The sequence below is a fragment of the Protopterus annectens genome, chromosome 10.part0 (assembly GCF_019279795.1).
Source record: "Protopterus annectens isolate FY-2018-M chromosome 10.part0, PAN1.0, whole genome shotgun sequence".
Taxonomy (NCBI): domain Eukaryota; kingdom Metazoa; phylum Chordata; order Ceratodontiformes; family Protopteridae; genus Protopterus; species Protopterus annectens.
Window position 1 is genome coordinate 318,828,106 of NC_056744.1, and position 20,142 is coordinate 318,848,247.

At 42.0% G+C, this 20,142-nt stretch overlaps 1 protein-coding gene across 1 annotated transcript in view; it reads right to left on the reverse strand.

The window, feature by feature from the left end:
* CCHR10.PART0H1orf112 (chromosome chr10.part0 C1orf112 homolog) overlaps positions 1-20,142 on the reverse strand; it is a 2,885,111-nt gene that overhangs the window by 2,753,614 nt on the left and 111,355 nt on the right. The window lies entirely within an intron of this gene.

Consider the following 20,142-nt stretch of genomic DNA (forward strand, 5'->3'; position numbering starts at 1 on the left):
TTGCTGTCCGCTTGGATCAAGCAGTCGTCCAGATAAGGGTATATTTGTATCCCTTGAAGTCTGCAGTAGGCAATTACTGATGCCAGGCATTTCGTGAATACTCTGGGTGCAGTAGATAAACCAAAGGGCAATGCAGAGAATTGATAATGGGTTGAACCTGCAAGAAATCGGAGGTATCTTCTGCAATTTTGTCTGATTGGGACATGCAGGTATGCCTCCTTGAGGTCCAATGTTACCAGCCAAGACTCCTTGCCCAGCATGGGAAGAAGTTGCTGTAGAGTGAGCATCTTGAATTTTGGCAGTAGGAATGCGTTTAGGATGGAAAGATCCAAAATCGGTCTCCAATCTTTTCCCTTCCTTGGCACCAGAAATAGCCTGGAATAAAAACCTTGACCTTGTTCGTGTGTAGGTACCTCTTGAATAGCTTTCATGTTTATAAGACCTGAAATTTGCTTTTGTGCCTCTGCCCTTTGATTGTGTGGCAGGTTTGGCATGCCTTTCATTTTTGGAAGGGTATGAAAATGGAATTTGTAGCCTCTGTTTATAATGTCCAGGATCCATTTGTCCTTTGTGACAATATGCCAATTTTTTGAGAATAGTGCCAGCTTTCCTCCTAAGGGGACTGCCATTTGAGACCTGGTTGGCATGCAAAGGGGAAAGTCATTGGTTTTGCTTTCTGAAAGATTGCGAGTTGTTCTCACCACCTCTTTGTGTAGGAGCTTGCCATTGTCTGCCTCTGTACGAGCCTTGTGTTTGTCCTCTGCCCCTCGGGCGCCTGTATCTGCCTCTTTGGGGTCTGTCTGTGGCAGGAAAGGACCAGTTTTTGGAAGGCCAATTTCTACTAAAACGTGGGGGTTGGACCTGCAGAAATTCTTTCACAGTTTGCATTGATTTAGGCTTTTCCTCTATTTTCCATAATACTTCCTTAGCATTTGCCCCAAATAGTACATCCTTTTGAAGAGGGGCGTCTAGTAATTTAGCTTTGACATGATCAGGCAAGGCTTGTTCCTTGAGCCAGGCATGCCTACGTATGACTGAGCCTGTAACAGCAGCTCTACATGAGGCCTCTAGAGCATCAAAACCACATTGTAAGGTATGTTTACCCACTTGTTCTGCACTATGCATCAAATCCTGCAACTCCTTCATGTCTGGTTGTTCAGGTTGTGACATTTTACTTTTCAATTGAGATAACAGAAACTGTTGGTATTTTAGCATATGAAACTGACAGTTTAAGGCCCTCATGGATAAGGTAGCCGAGGTATATACCTTTTTTCCCCACCTTTCTAAGGATCTGGAATCTCTCTCGGAAGGCAATGAGTTTTTGGCAATGGAGGCCTTAACTCCCTTGGGCCCCTGCGAGATGGTTTCTAGGTCAGCAGCATGGCTTTTGTATAGAAATTGGTGTGAGTCAAGAACCCTGTAGTACCTGTCAGGCTTAACTGGAGCTGGAGGAAGAGAATCAGAGTTAAGGCAGGCTTCCGAATAAACATCATCTAGGATGTCCAGGACAGGAGGTATAGCCAGAGGCCTGTGCTGGGGTAACAAAAGAAATTCCCTGAGCCTTTTCTTGGAATCTGAATAATCCTGGCCTTCCCAGTGGAAGTGTTCCCTTAAGGTATGCAGAGTTTCACCGACTGAGTAATCCTCAGGGGGGGGGGGGTACAGAAGGGACAGATTCCTCTGCATCAGAGTCTTCAAAAGGGGAGTAAGACTGTTCCTGATAATCAGAGTGCTCTGAAATAATGGAGCCCTGATCAGAGGAGGGGGAATCTTCCTCCACTCTGGGTCTTTTGTCCGGAGGTGACTGAGAACCTCTGATTAGAGTAATTAAATCCTCAGCCATTTTAAGCATCTGTTTCTTAGGCATGGGGCCTGGAGATGGGCCCTGTGTAGCTGGTCTCTTAGGGTGCATGGTAGCTTTAGACTTGGTGAAAGCCTTGATGGAGAAAAGAGGAAGGTCTGAAGACACCTTGAGTGGAGGTGGACCTGTCCACATTCTGTGTTTCAACGCCAAGCGTGGCTTCGGTATCTGTAGTCAGGGTGTGGGCCGAGGAGCCTGCGACCTCGGGTACAGGAGACACCGGCAAAGATGTGTCATCAGTAATCAGGGGCTGCATAGGCGCCTCGCTGAGAACCGGACCACATGTAGTCAGCTTAGGCGTGGTGTCGGTAGAGGCCGCGGACCTCGAGTGTCGGTCCTTGTCTTTGCGTTTTTTATACAAAACCAGAGTCGGAGTATCCGACGACATAGTATAGTTAAATGCTTTCCCAAAATAATGCTGGGTGAACTCCGCCCGACGCTTAATAGTGCGTTTGTTGAATGTAGCACAAAAGCGACAGACCGAGACGTCGTGGTCTGGGCCTAAACAAGGTATACAGAGGGAATGGAAATCCTTATGCGGTATTTGCTTCCCACAAGAAATACAATTATTAACTTTGTCTGACATCGGTCTGAGGCAAGAAAAAGTTTCCCCAACGGGGTACTTAAGACTTCTGTTCCAAATTTTTCATAATCTCAGGAGCTGGCCGACCGGCACTTGCGAACTGCTTCTGCTTCGGGCACCACGCGGCAAGAAAGACTGAAGAAAATGGCGTCGGCTGGTTCTTTTATACCCCTGTCGCACTGACGTCAGGGAAGAAGAGACGACAATCGACGCTGGACCTAGACTTTGGAATTCGGCCGACCGAGGACCCACCTGACGGCAGGAGAACCCATCTGTTATGACTGCAGCTGTATGCACGATGAACATCCAGAATAATCAGATTCCTCAGACTCTTAGTCTGTCAATTTCTGGAGAAGTATGCCTTTTCCTTTTAGGAGTGGGGGCCTGAGTACCTCAGATAAGGGAGATGAGATCCTCTGCCATTTTAAGCATTTGAGCTTGAGGTGAGGAAGCAGTAGCAAGATGGAGACTAGATGCAGATTTCCTAGGAGTGGCCTGGCTTCTAGGCCTGAGAGAATCCGGTCTCGGAGAAGCAGTAGTCAGATGCGAAAATGTTTATCAAGAATCAGTAGTGCGAAAGGCCTCTTCGGAAGCCAGTGTTTAGGCTCCGGACCCATCCGAAGGAGAGACAGCCAAAGGCTTGGAAGACAAAGTGGATTTCTGTGGCATACCGAACTCCGAAAGGGTCTCGGCAGAGGCCTACGTAGAAGGCAAGTCAGGCATCAGGAGCTGTGAAAGCGCCTCACTGAATTCCGGAGAACTGACAACTTGCTTAGCGGAAGTGTAGTTGGGAGGCTTAGCCTTGTGTGGCCTGTCTCTAACTTTCTCTACGTTTTTTTCGGAATGTCGACAAATTATTGGCTGACAGACACCGTATCAGAATTCGAAGATGGAACACGAAAATAACTGTCTACAAAAAGAGCTCTACGGCATATGATTCTCGCATTACAGAGGGCACAGAACTGGCAATGAGGGACGTCGTGGTCTGGGCCTAAACAAGTGATGCAGTAAGAATGAAAGTCTCTGTGTGGGATCTGCTTGCCACAGCAGAGACAATTAACTTTTTCGGACATCAGTTAGAGCAAGAAAAAAGGGTCCCTAATGGGGCATTTAGCTTTAGATGTTTTCAGCTGAAATTCAACTTCTGGTAGCGACCGAACAGCACTTATGCAAACTGCTTCTGCTACAGGCTCCACGACAAGAAAGACTGATGTAATGACGTTGGCTGCCTTGCTTTATAGCGCTGACAACCTGACGTCAGACTACAGGAGACGGCAGCCAGTGCACAGAAACAGTAACTCTGGTATTCGGGCCGACCGAGGGCTACCACAGCAGGGATAACCCACACGTGATGACTAACAGTGAAACACGAAGAACATCAGCAGTAGAGTACGGAATATCTGCTTGCAGCATATCATAATATGTCCTTAAAGAAGAAGGAACACCCACATGAGCACAGTGAAATAAATTAATTTCAGGCACAGACTCAGCAAAAGAAAAAGTACAGTTTTGCACCTACCATAAATGTAGATGTTCGAAGATCCACATTGCTGCAGTCCTTACACTTGGGTAGTCCGCTGTCCTCGGTCGGCCCGAATATCAAAGTATTAGGCTGACGTCGGTCAAGGCGCTTAAGACTGACATCAGGACGTCAGGGTACAAATGCGCATGAACAACGTCATATCCTCAGTCTTTTCTTGCCCCAGATGTCAGAAGACCCTAAAAAGAAAGGTCAAAACCAAAAGACAGCAAAAAACAACCAACCACCCTTGCACTAATCATATGTACAATATATACAATATCCACAATATTCACAACCCAAACCACACAACCGCCTCTAACTACAGAGGGGAAGGAGGGAGGGTAAATTGGACTGCAGCAATGTGGATCTTCGAACATCTACATTTATGGTAGGTACAAAACTGTACTATGTTCTTCATCTCACATTGCTGCAGTCCTTACACTTGGGTAGAATCCCAAAGCAGAGGTAAGGGAGGATGGCAAAACTATAAAGCAGTAGGGGCTGCCAAAATTCCCTGTAAAATTGCAGTGGCAAAACCAGCCCTAGATTTAGAGTAAAGTGGAAGGTGGTAATGCTTAGAGAAAGTATGCACTGAACTCCAAGTAGCTGCCTCCAAAATATCTTTAGTTGCCACCCCCCTTAAAAAAGCTGTAGAAGTGGCAGTAGCCCTAGTGGAATGAGGCCTAATCCCAGCTGGAACCTCCTTACCATGATGGAAATAACAGAAAGCAATACAAAACCCAATCCACTTAGAAATAGTTTATTTTGACACAGGCTTGCCCTGAGAACCCAAAGCAAATGAAACAAATAACTGCTGAGACTGCCTGAACCCTTTAGTTCTGCTCAAATAATATCGCAACTGCCTGTGTATATCCAAAGTGTGCAAAATCTTTTCCCCTTTATTTTGGGGGTTTGCATAAAAAGTAGGCAAATGAATAGTTTGGTTTAAAGCCACACTAGAAACCACTTTAGGCATAAAGGAAGGATTAGTACGTAAAGATACCCTATCCTTATGGAAAATTAAGAAAGGCTCAACCGCCATAAGGGCCTGTAATTCAGAAACCCTTCTCGCAGAGGTAATGGCCAACAAAAGCAGTCTTCCATGATAAATATTTCAACTCGGCAGTAGCTGCAGGCTCAAAAGGTTGTAGAGTGAGTTTCTCCAACACAAAATTGAGATCCCAAGCAGGAGTAGGAGCTCTACGTGGGGGTCTTAAATTCTTTGCCCCTCTAAGGAATTGCTTAAACAAAGGATGAGAAAACAATGGTGGGTCACAGTCATAGTGAGCAGAAATTGCTGCAGCATGAACCTTAATAGAAGAGAAGGACAAACCTTTGTCCAGTAACTCAGCAAGATATTGAAGAGCCACACTTAAATTAGGCTTAGAAACATCAAATTCCTTTGCTGTACTCCAACATAAAAATCTCTTCCATTTATCTGCATACACTTTCCTTGTACTAGGCCTTCTGGCCTCCAAAATAACATTCAAAACTTGCTGTGGAAGCTGAGACCCCCCAGGGTTTAAAACAGAATATGCCAGGCTGTTAGGTGAAGAGAGTGAAGTTTGACATTGAGTAAATGACTGTTCTCCTGAGACAGCAGGTGTGGAATCGAAGGCAAAGGCCATGGAGGCTCCCGTACCAGACTTCTCAGTAATGGGTACCAGTGCTGTCGAGGCCAATCTGGAGCTATTAAAATCATCTTTGGCTTGTCCTGTCTGACCTTTAGGAGTACCTTTGGAAGGAGAGGCAGAGGTGGAAAGGCATACACATGAAGATTGCTCCAATTGAATGAAAGAGCATCCACTTTCCAAGCTGTGGGATGAAACCTTTTGTGCAAAACTTTGGCAGCTGGTAGTTTAGTGGAGAAGCGAACAGATCTATGTCTGGAGTTCCCCATAACACTGTCAATTTCTGAAATACATGAGGATCCAATTTCCACTCGTGGGGATCCATAATTGTCTGCTCAACACATCTGCTAAGGAGTTCTGTGCTCCGGCAGAAACCTTGCCTGAAGATTTAGCTGTAAACTGAGAGCAGTCTCCCACAAAATCATTGCTTGTCTGCATAGAGGATAAGAATGTGTTCCCCCTTGCTTGTTGATGTACCACATGACAGTTGTGTTGTCTGTTAGAACCAACACCTGCCCTGGAAGAAGTAAATCCTTGAAAGCTATTAATGCAAATTGGACTGCTAACATCTCCTTCAAGTTGATATGTAGATGTTGTAGTCTGGCAGGCCACGTGTCTTGTACCCACTTTCCATTTAGATGAGCTCCCCAAGCTTTGTCTGAGGCATCTGTCGTTAGAATCTGACTCGCCTCTGGCCGGGTCACAGAGAGTCCCTTGTTTAGGTGACATTCCTGAGCCCACCACAAAAATTCCTTTTGAATGCAAGGTATTATCTGAATGACAGTGTCCATATCTTGGCAGTGCTGTGTCCATACATTTTGAGATACCATTGTAGCTTCCTCATATGCAGTTTGGCATTGGGAAGCACCAGAATACAAGATGCCATGAACCCCAAGGCTTGAAGGACTGTCCTTGCAGTCAGCCTGGACTGATGAGACAATTGATGGAAGTAGAGAAAGATTCTTTTGTTTGTCCGGGGTCAAAAAGGCCATCTGGGATGCTGTATTCAGTCTCACACCCAGAAAGCACATGTCCTGAGAGGGTACTAGACTGGACTTTATTTCGTTCGCAGAATACCCCAGGCATCTTAGCACTGCTATCACATATTGTAAATGATGAAGAAGTTCGTCCCTTCCTTGGGCCAGAATCAGGCAATCGTCCAAATAAGGATAGATCTGTATTCCTTTTAGCCTGAAGAAAGCTATCACTGGAGCCAGAACCTTCGTGAACACTCTGGGCGCAGTAGATAAGCCAAAGGGCAATGCGGAGAACTGATAATGAGAAGTCCCAGCCAAACGCAGATACTTCCTGCAACTTAGCCTGATAGGAACATGAAGGTAAGCCTCCTTGAGATCCAGAGTCACCATCCAGTGATCTTTGCCCAGCAGAGGTAAAAGCTGTTGTAACGTCAACATTTTGAACTTGGGAATGTCCAGATAAGTGTTGAGGATAGATAAATCCAAAATTGGTCTCCACGTGTTCCCCTTCTTTGGTACTAGGAACAGGCGAGAATAAAATCCTAGGCCCACTTCTGGCAGAGGGACCGACTGTATGGCCCCTATTTGAAGCAGCAGAGAAATTTGTTTGTGAGCCTCTAGTCTTTGCTGAGGAGGAACGTCTGGCATGCCTTTGAAAGGAGGCAAGGTATGGAAATAAAACTTGTAACCTTGGTGTATGATATCCAATACCCATCTGTCTTGGGTAATCAAACTCCAATTTTCCTTGAAGAGTGCCAACCTTCCTCCCAAAGGTGCTGCCAGGCAAGAAGGATCTGGCAGCTGAAAAGGTAGGTCATTGGGCCTGTTTACGAAAGGACTGGCCCCTGCCCTCACCCGAAGACTGTGCAGGTGAACTCCCCGTTCTAGGTCTGAAAGAGCCCTGAGCTCTGCCCCTACCACGTCTAGATCTACCCCTAGACTGTGAATCATAAGAAGGGTACATCCACCCCTTAGCAGGCCAATTCCTACTAAACTTCGGAGGCTGAACTTGCAAAAAATCTTTAACAGCCTGCATAGACTTAGCCTTGTCTTCCATTTTCTTTAAGACTGACTCCACAGGTGGACCAAACAACACATCAGACTGTAAAGGAGCATCCAAAATCCTTGTCTTAACATGGTCAGATAAATTCTGATCCCTCAGCCAGGCGTGCCTGCGAAGAACTGACCCAGTGGCAGCCACCCTAGACGAGGCCTGTACAGCATCAAAACCACATTGTAAAGAATGCTTACCCACCTGTTCAGAGACATGTACCAAATCTTGTAATTCTTTACACTCAATGCCTACCGCCAGAGCATCTACCTTAGACTTCAATTGAGAAAGAAGATAGTTTTGATATTTCAACATGTGAAACTGGCAATTCAAAGCCCTCATAGCTAAGGTGGAAGAAGTATAGACTTTCTTTCCCCATCTATCCAAAGCTCTGGCCTCTTTATCTGGAGGAACCGGATTTTTTACAACAGAGGCCTTGACACCCTTAGGTCCCTGACTAACAGTTTCTGGGTCCGCCTAGGACTCTTATAAAGATATTTATGAGCTTCAGGCACCCTGTAATACCTGTCCGGTTTAACAGGAGCAGGAGGCAAAGAATCAGGATTAAGTGAAGCCTCTGCAAACACATCTTCCACAACATCCAGAACAGGAGGTATAGCCAAAGGCCTATGCTGGGGTAAAAGCAAAATTCCCTAAGCCTTTTCCTGGAATCAGAGAAGTCCTGACCTTCCCACTTAAAATGTTCCCTCATGGAATGAAGAGTCTCTGAAAAGAAAAATCCTCTGGAGGAGAAGCAGAAGGAGTAGAATCATCTACATCAGAATCAGAATAAGGAGAATACTCCTGCAAGTCTTCAGCCGAAGACTCTGAAACATCCGAAGCCTGCTCAAAACTCCCCAACTCTGGTTCCACCCTAGGCCTCTTATCAGGAGGGGGCAAAGAACCTCTAATCAAAGTAATTAAATCTTCTGCCATTTTAAGCATGTGCTTCTTGGGCACAGATCCTGATTAACTAGGAGTGACACCAACAGAAGCTAAACCTGGCCTGCCTCTGGGAGAAGCCTTGGAAACAGAAGGAGAGGGCCTAACCACCCTAGGAAGGGAGGGAGTACAGTAACCTGAGAAGCCCCTTCAGCCTGACCTGCCTCCTGAGAGGCCACATCCTGCAATATCAAAGTCTCCCCCTGGGACTCCAGAGAAGCCTCCGGCGGAACCACCGGTTCCACTGGCGCCTCTAAAGAACCGGGCGTCCGCACGGACGACTCTTCTTGCCTGGGTTTAGCTGCTTTGTCTTTGCGCTTCTTGAAGAAGCGGGCCGGAGCATCCGACGGCATATTATAATTGCACCGCTTCCAAGACCAACCTGGCACAATCTAACCTTCGCAATAGTGCGCTTATTGAACCTAGCACAAAAGCGACACCCAACAACGTCGTGCTCAGGCCCCAAACAAGGAATACACAAAGTATGATAGTCCCTATGCGGTATCAGTTGCCAACAAGAAATACAGTTATTCACTTTTTCTGACATCCGGTAAACCACTGAAGCAAGAAAAACTAAAATATTCCCCAACGGGTACTTAGCCAACTTTGACTCGGTCTGAAACTCCGAATTGAAAATTTCAGAACGCCGAACGGCACTTGCAACGCTGCTTCTGCATCGGACCATGCGGCAAAAAAGACTGAGGATATGACGTCGGTCATGCGCATTTGTACCCTGACGTCCTGATGTCAGTCTTAAGCGCCTTGACCGACGTCAACCTAATACTTTGATATTCGGGCCGACCGAGGACAGCGGACTACCCAAGTGTAAGGACTGCAGCAATGTGAGATGAAGAACATCTTCTCTACAGGAAAAACTGAAGAAGCACTCTCCACAGAATCAGTCTGGGACATGGGAAGAAAACACAAATGGAGCCTTGTCTCAACCCTAAGAATCATGACAAGGGATCCCGGGGATTGGGAAACAAGAATTGTGTGCAACACTCATTTCCCTGCTGAACCACAGGATTCAAAACCTGCTATAAGGCCTTATCCAAAGAAATTCATCTATATCAAAAGAAAAACTGTTAATACATTTTTTTTCTTTCTTTTTTCCTACAGACATTACATGAACATGGAACATGAACTCTCCTCGTGTTCCACTCTCTCCACCCTCATCTAGCCTTATACACCCACCAGGCTCTCCTTAGTACCCCTCATCTGGCCTTATACAACCACCGGGCTCTCCTTAGTACCCCTCATCTGGCCTTATACACCCACCGGGCTCTCCTTAGTACCCCTCATCTGGCCTTACACACCCACCAGGCTTCTCCTTAGTACCCAACATCATCTTCTACATGGGTACATGCCCAATACAAATATTGGTAAATTCCTCTACACCTACTCACTGGAACTTTATTCCAAGCATTTGCCACTAAGTGTTAGATCTCTACCTCAAACTCTTTCAAAACTACTCTCTGTGTATCATGGACACACTTAAGCAATGACCCTACATAATCCACTTCTCCTCCTGGAACACTACTGCAGCAACCATTTCTTCATCCTCTCTCTGCCTCAAAAAAGTCTATTTATAGTCTGTAGTTCTTAATCCACTTTAGAAACTGTCTTTTGTTTTGGGATCATCTCCTGTATGATTTTAACATTTATAATTTTAGTTGTTCTTTTTGTATTTTAAACCTGACAAAATGTTCTGTATTCTGCTTACTGTAGTATGTAAATCTGGACACTATGACGTTCAATTTACTCTTAAAAATATTGTAGTTTTATAATTCTTCCTTTATTTGTTATTTCTGCTATGATTGTTTAGGTTACCAACATTGTTTTTGGAGCTTTTCTCCTCAAGCTTCCACTGAAAAGGGGCTACTTACCCAGTCAGACTAACCCGGTTAACAAATGTCAAATAAATAAATAAAATAAATTATCACCCTTCTCCAAGAAGAACCTACCAGTGAAACTTCCATAATCAAAGCAAGTGGTTATCAGATGCCCAACATGGACACTAACATTTGCAGAGGATGTGGCTAACCTTCAGTCATGGTGGCATTGGGGACTACACCAAAGGGTCCTGTGGAAACCAGTGAGTGGTCTGAGGAACAAGCAGTGCTCGCTACAGAGTCACCAACTAGCAGGATGAGGTACTGACTGAGCACACAAAGGCTTTCTTGTAGTTTTCTTTTTCTTAAGTGTTGCAGGAGAAGGAATCAAAAGGACCCATAAGGGTATCCATGTTCCTGCCAAGAGATTGACCTGTTTACCAGTAAGCGCAGCTGGAAGGAGCTGTTCCGCAAGGTAAGTTGTCACTGAAATATTCACAAGCACCAAACACATTTACATTTTCCCACATCAGTCTCAATAAATCTCAAAGGTAAATGTACAAGCAGTACACTTGTCCAAAAATATCCAGCAAAACCTTTCCCTGGAAAGGGTAGCTGGAAGAAAGGTGGAAGGTAAGTTGTCACAAAGTGTACACAAGCACTAATCACTTACTTTCCCTTAAAAATCCAAAAATCCTTAAAATAAAATAGAAACAATATAAAAGCAGCACACTTTTACCACACATAAGGACCACAAATAAAAATAAACAGTCTTGGCTAAAAAAAAATCCTGTCAGATGAGATGTTTCTGGTAAAACAGTAAACACAAAGCAGCCTACCAATTCATGTGAAACGAGAGTACCTGTATGACACTGTTCAAGAGGAACCTGGATGAGTGGATGGGGCATTGTAAATTCTTCGAACCAAAACAGTGGTGCTACTGCCAAATGCAAAAGATACACAACGGTACCACACCAAAAAGTTTATTACATAAAGCTTTCGGGTCTACACCCTTCATCAGTATAAAACAAATGCAATAATACACCATTTAAATAGGAGAAATCATATAGTCACATGCTTCAGCCCACCCACAACCTAAACTAACAACTGAATCTTAAAGAAATAACATGTCATAAAAAACATTTTGTAATGTATCCACCAATAAAGCACAACATAAAAAATTAAAACATTAAAAATCACACACACAAATCTTGATAAAAACGAATACAAAAAAATAATCAAATATGTAATTATCTATACTAAAAAGCTATACACTAACTCACAATATATATACAATATATTTTTATAATAACCAAATTTATAAAAAATTCTTTATAAAATTCCTTTAATAGTATATATACCTATATACATAATATATATATATATATATATATATATATATATATATATATATATATATATATATATAAATACACACACACATATATATATATATATATATATACACACACACACATATAGATACATAAATTAATTTTAAAGCTTTTCCCTCCGTTTCTTAACCAACACTGGCTTCAAGCTGACAGAATTATTTAGATCAGGAGGCATATCTGCCTGAAGTTTAATAATCCACTCTAGTTCCTTCAATTCTAAACAGTTATTCACATCTCCCTTCCTTATACTGATTTCCACTGTAGCCAGTACCCTAAACTTAAAAACATGATTTTCACCTTTATCCATAGCGTGTTTACTCAAAGCATTTGTTAATATTTTTCTCCTGACTTCTGATTTATGTTCCACTATTCTCTCTCTCAACCTCCTAGTGGTTTTACCCACATAAAATGATGTACAAAGGGTACATGTAAGCTAGGTAAACTACCCTTTCCTCATTACAGGTTGTCATTGTCCTTAACGTAAAAACCTCTCCACTTATAGGATGTTTAAATATGTTTTCACCTGTATACAAATCATTACAACAAGAGCAGCTATAGCATTTCTTTGTCCCCAATACCTTATCAGCTCCCTTAGTTGTTACTTTAAAATCTTTATAACATAATTTTTGTTTTAATGCCTCAGAGCTTCTATATGCAAACCTAGGTTTATCCCCCACAATGGACCTTATTTCAGGCATAGCTAATAGAATTGGCCAGCTCCTTTCTATTATATTGTTCACACTACATGTATTCAAATTATAAGTTGTCAAATATCTCACTAGTTTAACTTCTTTATGTGAGTTATCCTCACATGTTGTCATACCTCCCAATAGAACTGGTCTGTACTTTGTCTGCCTCTCTTCATTTACTTCCTCAATAACTTTATTAATAAACTGCCTTGAATATCCACTCCTTTCAAATTCTTGAGCCATAATTTCAACCTGTTCATTAAATATAGTTTCAACTGTATTTAACTTACTCAATCTAATAAATTGCGCCTTCAATACTCTTCTAAATACGTGAGGGGGTGCATACTACCCTTACTTACATATCTCAGAGCATCAACCATTAATTAAAATTAATTTATGTATCTATATGTATGTATATATATATATATATATATATATATATATATATATATATGTGTGTGTGTGTGTGTGTGTGTGTGTGTGTGTGTATATATATATATATATATATATATATATGTGTGTGTGTGTGTGTATATATATATATATATATATATATATATATATATATATATATATATATATATATATATATATTAATATGTATATAGGTATATATGTATACTATTAAAGGAATTTTATAAAGAATTTTTTATAAATTTGGTTATTATAAACATATATAGTATATATATATTGTGAGTAAGTGTATAGCTTTTTAGTATAGATAATTACATATTTGCTTATTTTTTGTATTCGTTTTTATCAAGATTTGTGTACGTGTGATTTTTTACTATTTTAATTTTTTATGTTGTGCTTTATTGGTGGATATATTACAAAATGTTTTTTATGACTTGTTAGTTTAGGTTGTGGGATGGGCTGAAGCATGTGACTATATGATTTCTCCTATTTAAATGCTGTATTATTGCATTTGTTTTATACTGCTGAAGGGTGTAGACCCGAAAGCTTTATGTAATAAACTTTTTGGTGTGGTATCGTTGTGCATTGTAAATTCTTACCAGGGATAGCACCCACAACCCTCCTGGACATGGGCAATCATCACTAAATGCAATCTTGCATACTGACTAGTACTTCTACGGTATTACATTGGGTTAAAATAGCTAGGCTTAAAACAACCTCCGGGTGGCTAGCCTAGTAATCTCCTATGAACCACAGTAAAATTTCAGTCTTCTTAAAAAGAACCAGTACCAATTTAGTCAAAAATAAGATAAAAAATTATAAAGAGTGTAGAGGGGACCCTTCAAGGAGACTGTGCCAACAAAGGAAGACTTGAGTCAATCACTGATCCTCTGAAGCCCAGGAAGAGCACTGTCCAGGGTGGCAAGAAAGAAGAAAGTGCTGCCCCAATCAGCCATGGTCTCCCTTCTGAGCCCCTCCTACAACAGCCTGGGCGCATGTGTGGAGGGGAGTCAGAGACTTTGGAAGACTGGCTATCTGCTATATCCTGGGCAGGCTACTGCAGCAGTGAAACTGATGAACATTCAGGAGGTACAACACACATCCTGAACTTCAGAATCTTGACAAGAAAGTTGAGAAAGAGATATCCAGCAAAGACCACCATGATCCTTCTGATTTGGGAACTATAAAAATTCTTCAATAAAAACTTTTCCCTTGGAGATTAGGAAGCACAAGTTCTATTACTCTCAGAGACCGCATGTGGTGCAAATTGGGAGGAAATAGACATATCTGGTTCCCTGGACAAGAAGGAACCTCTGGCAAAGAGGCTGGGGTTCCTGGTGCCAAGTGTCCCACCCACTGTACAACATTCAGAACTCAGTTGTCTGAAGCAGCCTGATGCCACAAGGTAAGATGATGCTTCAGAGACATAACAGGCAGATAGTTATGCATATTTGGAGGCCTGCCTTTGGCTTTTCATTTCCCCCTTTCTTTTTTTGATCCTCCTTTCCATTGCTTTTTTTTTTTTAAACCCTGACTGCTGGCTTCATTTCGCTTAAATTGCTTAATGGAAAAGGAAGCTGAGCAGGGTAGTAAATTATTATTTTGTCTGAAAAAGGGGTGGTTGAATGCCTGAAATCCCAAAAGGCAAGTATCACTGAGACAAGTAAATGGGGTTTGGGGAGGGGGCAAGAGTACTTGTGTGTGTGTTTGTGTTAGGGTCGGGCATAGGTGATGTATGCTTGTATGCAAGTGTGTGTATTTTAGAGTTAGCATCAGGGTTAAGTAAGGGGATTGATGTAGTACTGGTTGGGTGTGTTTGTGAGCCCAAGTACGTCTTGCATAACAGTAGTGTCACGTACTTTTTTTTTATTTTTTTAGGTAAGGTGTAGGGGTTAGTGTTTTGGGCAGGGTTAGGGTAAGGAATTGCACTCATTACTAAGGTGATGCAGAGGGCAAAGCATAACTCCTTGTGCAAGTTCCCTCTGCAACTACAGGTATCTTGTGCTGCCTTGGCAATCACTACCTGCATCTGTTTAGTGTAAGAACGCCCTGCATTATTTGAACTAGGGCATCCCTTCACGTGGTACTCTGTCCTTTAGCTCAGCCATTCTTTTTGCTAATAGGGCTGTCACTGTACTGAGGGTATGATGACAGCCCACAGTCTTGATTAGCTGTTCCCTTCTTCTTTGCTGTAGTCCTCCAAGTACAGGTTTTCTTAACATATGAGCACACACATCTACCATATCCTTTCTCCAAAGGTCCTCTCCAGGCAGTATATTGGTATGTCTTACAGGGGACTGACCATCCTGAAACAGACAGCTCTCTTCCCTGGGTTGCCATCTATACAAGACTGCATGCTTATGTGGAGCTATGGACCTTCCATTGTGTTCTGTTGGTGATGTGTTGTTTGCAGGCATCTTAAAAATGTTGCCTGGCTATGACCGATTATATCCTGCAGTTCCTCCTTCCTTCAAAAGTACATTCCCTACTGTGTTAGAGCTTATTTCTGGCCATGCTGCCTTTTATTGTTTCTCCTCAAGCAAGTATGTGCCAAAGGCGTTCCGGATGTACATTAACACAGTATAGCCATCTGTGTTATTGAGAAAAATTTGTGGTTTTATCTGACTACCAAATGAAGGCGTTCAAAACCAGAAAGAAACATAAATGGCATGCTAGAACTTTTTTTTGTGCTTTTCACTGATTATGTGGTAAAGGAACAACTAGAAAAGCTAAGCAGCGTGCATAGCAATAATTTTCTAATTCGCCAAAGCAGTAGAATGTTTAGAAATACAAGTGGAATTACCTGTAAAGTTTGCTAGCCAGGAGTGATTTTCTAAGCATATTTATTGACTGCATGTGGTAATTTTAACATAAGCTTGGTGACAGTTTGTTGCGATATATACTATTATGCTGGTTCATGAATCATGAACAGAAGTGTTTCCTAGCATTTAGCAAGTGGCTTTAGCTGTACTGCCTTAATGCTGTACCTACTGATAGCATAAAACCACATAGGAAAAGCTGTGTACAATTCAGTGAACTTGCCTGTGCTGTAAACTACTTCTCTAACTGATAGCTGCAACTGAATATAGAGTAATGCGGAAGCTGTGGTACTACTAATATTAATGAATGCCCTGCCTGAATGTATAATACTGACTGCATGCTGTTGTTAGCTATGTTCCATACAGAATCCATGCACTGACTATGTACCTTACCAGGTCTTTCCACTCCACCTGTCCTTACCTCAAACGGCTCAATCTGTGCTGAAGAGAGACCATCATCCTGAAAACTAAAAGAAAAGCATTCCTGCACTGTCCCTCGCTAAGGAAAAGGACAGGTCTATACCTTAAGTGTAACTGTTGTGCTAATAGACTGCTTGGCTGAACTGGGTCTACAGCTAGCCTACGGTCCATAGTAAAAGGCAGCTTAACAGTCTTAGACTCCCTAGTCAGGCTGCTGTAATAAGTAATAAAATAAGCATTCTACAGTGCACACAGCCTGTATAACAAATCCCCCCTACTTACTTCATCTCACAGTTGCTAAAAAAAATAACAAATATCTGTACAAAATTCAGGTTAAAAGCTTGCTTAACTCCCAAAAGTCAGTAAAACTGTCTGGCTAAACGACAAACTTTGTTTAATACAATATTGAGTAAAACACAACTCACTTTCAAAGGAATTGAGTAAAATTGGGTAAATTGCAGCTCACTTTAAAAAGAACTGAGTAAAATCACTGTAAAGATGTATTCCTTAAGCCTGCATACTCACAGACCCAGGAAGTCCTTGTAGCTTGGTATAGCCTTGCTTCGCTCGGGCTCACTCCGCGCTCCACCCTGTCCCCACTAGTGCTAAACTTAAGCCCAATAAATCACTCCCCCTCCTACAACCTATCACAGATAACCCACACCTCCATACTCCACCCCCCATTAACCACCCCTTCCTGCCAACAACTCTCTTAATTCTCCATCCACATTCCTTACCAAGTACCACTACTATCAAGATGAGACTAATTATGTTCCTCTCAGTTATATTGCCTGGGTTATATCTCCTCACCATCTATGAAAACCAGCCCTATCTTTGCTTTCACCACCCATATTTCATACCATCGCTGCTCCCACCTTGAGTGAATCAGACCAACCCCTACTCACTACAAACAAACCTATCCTCTCCACTTTTAACCACCACCAACTAACTAGACCACGGTTCATCTCCCCCAAAACTAGATATTATAAAATAATAAGTAAAGTGCTGAAACTGATAATCACTGTACAATTTACTTTGATGAGGGATGGGGAAAACCACCCTAACCCCTGGACCCACCTTTCCCACAAGCTTCCTTCCCACTACCACCTTCAATATATGGTCAAATTCAAGGTCCCCTAACTCTCTCCTGACCTGTCACCTAAACATCAGGAGTATTAACAACAAGGTCCATAATTTTCATGCCCTTCTAGCCACCCACTCACCTGATGTGCCATGTCTTACAGAAACCTGGCTAAAACCAGGAACTAAAAATGATGAGGTTATCCCACCACGGTACAACATACTTAGACTAGACCGTAACACCAGGAAAGGTGGAGGAGTATCAGTTCTGTTTAAAAACACAATAGATGTCACACTAGCCCCACAACAACCCCCTTTTTCAATAATGCAAAGGCCTAGTTAGCAAACTACAGCTCAACAAAAGTAAATCTATACTCATTGCCTGCATTTATATCCCCCCCAGGCAACAATGCAAATGCCCCAGAAGACTTCCTCCAATGGCTTTCCAACACATACCCCCCAATGAAACTATGGTGTTAGGTGAATTTAATATTGACTGGAACAATTGTTCCTCTGAATCTTCCATCACCCATATAAACCTTCACGGTTATACCCAACTTGTAGCCTCACCCACCAGAATAAATAGACCCAACTACAAAGGCAGTATCCTGGACTGGATTCTTATCAACAGTCACCCAAACCTGTATAACATGGGTATCCTCCCAGATTATATAAGTGACCACTTGCTCACTTACATCATTAAGCATAAAGTAGATAACCACCACCACATTCTATATAAATCTATCAGAAACAACAAGAACTTTAACTCCACTGACTTTCAGAATGAACTCAGAGCATGCAATTGGGCCATACTTAAAGAACCTCCACTAGATGATGCTGTAGCCTACTTTAATTTTAAATTCCTCTCCGTTCTAGATTCCCACACTCCTATCTGCACCCTCAGAGCCAAAACTAAGACCGCCCCCTGGCTATCTAAAGTAACCAAAACCAAAATCATAGCAAGAAATAAAGCATGGGACAAATGGCGCACCTCCAAAGACCCACTTGACCATATTAAATTCTGACAACTAAGGAATGATACCAAGAAAATCACACTGTTAGACAAAAAAACTTCTATCAACACTTTCAGCAAAAACACCAGAACAAACCTCAGAAATTTTGGGCAGGCATAAACAAACTGCTCCACCCTGGCCAAACCTCCATCCCCACCCCCTCAACTTGTGACTTTAAAATCATTAACAATTTTTTTACCAAAACTATCCAATCACTATCTAGCCAACTATCCCCCGCCAGCTCCTTTGAAAACTCCCCCACAACCACTACCCCCACTCCCTTTTGCCTTCCAACCTGTATCTACATCCATCTGATCTCTAATTAACAAACTAATGCAGACTAGCCTGGCAGCTGATCTCCTCCCACCAGAATATTTACAAAAAGGGGCAGATGCCATTGCATACCCTGTCTCGATCATAATAAACTGCAGCTTGAGTGAAGCCACTATCCCCTCTCTCTGGAAGGTTTCCCATGTCATTCCCTTTCATAAAGGAGGGAATTCTTTAGACCTTTCAAACTTCCAACCAATAGCCATACTACCACCATTGGCAAAATTATGGAAAAGTGCGTCCACAACCAATTAATGCACTCTCTCACCCAAAATAAACTACTGGCCAACTCTCAGCATGGCTTCAGGCCACACCACAGCACCACATCAGACCTCCTATCATTCTCTAACTCTATCAACATCAACAAACAATAACAGATTTACCTCTGCTCTCTTCCTAGATCTCTCTAAGACCTTTGATATGGTCAATCACCAACTGCTTCTCCGTACCCTGAAAGAACGGTCACTGAACAGTAGCTCTATTAAATGGTTCCGGCCTTACCTGTCTGATACTCAACAAGCAGCTTTATGGCAGAATACCCTATCCACAAGTCTAACCATTACTCTACGAGTCCCCCAAGGCTCCATACTAGGACCACTTCTCTTCTAACTGTTTAGCTCTGAGGTAGAGAGGTCAAAACACAGTTGTAGGTCCCTGTGAAAGGCATAAACCCTTAAACGATTTATTTATTTATTTTACATGTGTTAACCGGGAAAAAAATCCAACTGGACCAGGTCCATTTTCAGTGGATGCCCGGGGAAAAGCTCCACGTTTGACAAGAAGAAAACAAAACAAGAACAATACAACATGAATAAGCATAAAAAATACAAATGTTTCGAGGAAGACATATACAAGAATCTATCACAATAAATTCATAGGGTTACATTCATATAATAATATCTTACAATATCTGTAGACAAAAATATTACAAAAGAATGGTAGTGACTACAATTGCTATTAAAATGACTGTTTACATTTCCTGGTGAGTGTACACTGAGGAGGTAAGCAAGCTAGTATGGCTTAACTGAAAGTGAGTATATGTAAGTGTACAAGCACAGGTGTATATGATGTTGAGTGTTGTGGAGGAGGAACAAAGATATACTAATTTTCAAGTAATACATGGACAGATCCAGCTTTTCCTGAGATGTGGTTTTAATGGTCTTTTAAAGTTAAAGTTTGTTGCTGCAGAGGATATATAAGTGGGAAGGGTGTTCCATTTCTTAGCTATGATGTGGGAGAAAAGGGCTTTGCCTGCAGTGTTGTTTGCAGATGTGATACTGAGGAGAGGTTAGAACTATTAAGTAAATAGCCACAAAGATTGAAAGTTTAATATCATTTTTGGCTTGAAATAAGTTAAAGCATTTCTTTTTGAAATAAATTTACAAAAAGTACATAACTTGCCCAAGGAATTGAAACTAAAACGTTAAAATATTTTCCCCACACATATTTGGCCCATTTTTGCTAGATTTAGCGTGTCCTTAAACCCCTTTAGCTTTTGAGAACAAAATATGTTTAGAGTCCTTACATGCAGCACAGTTCAGCTTGATCTCTTTCCCACCTCTTGCAACAGAAACATCAAATTCA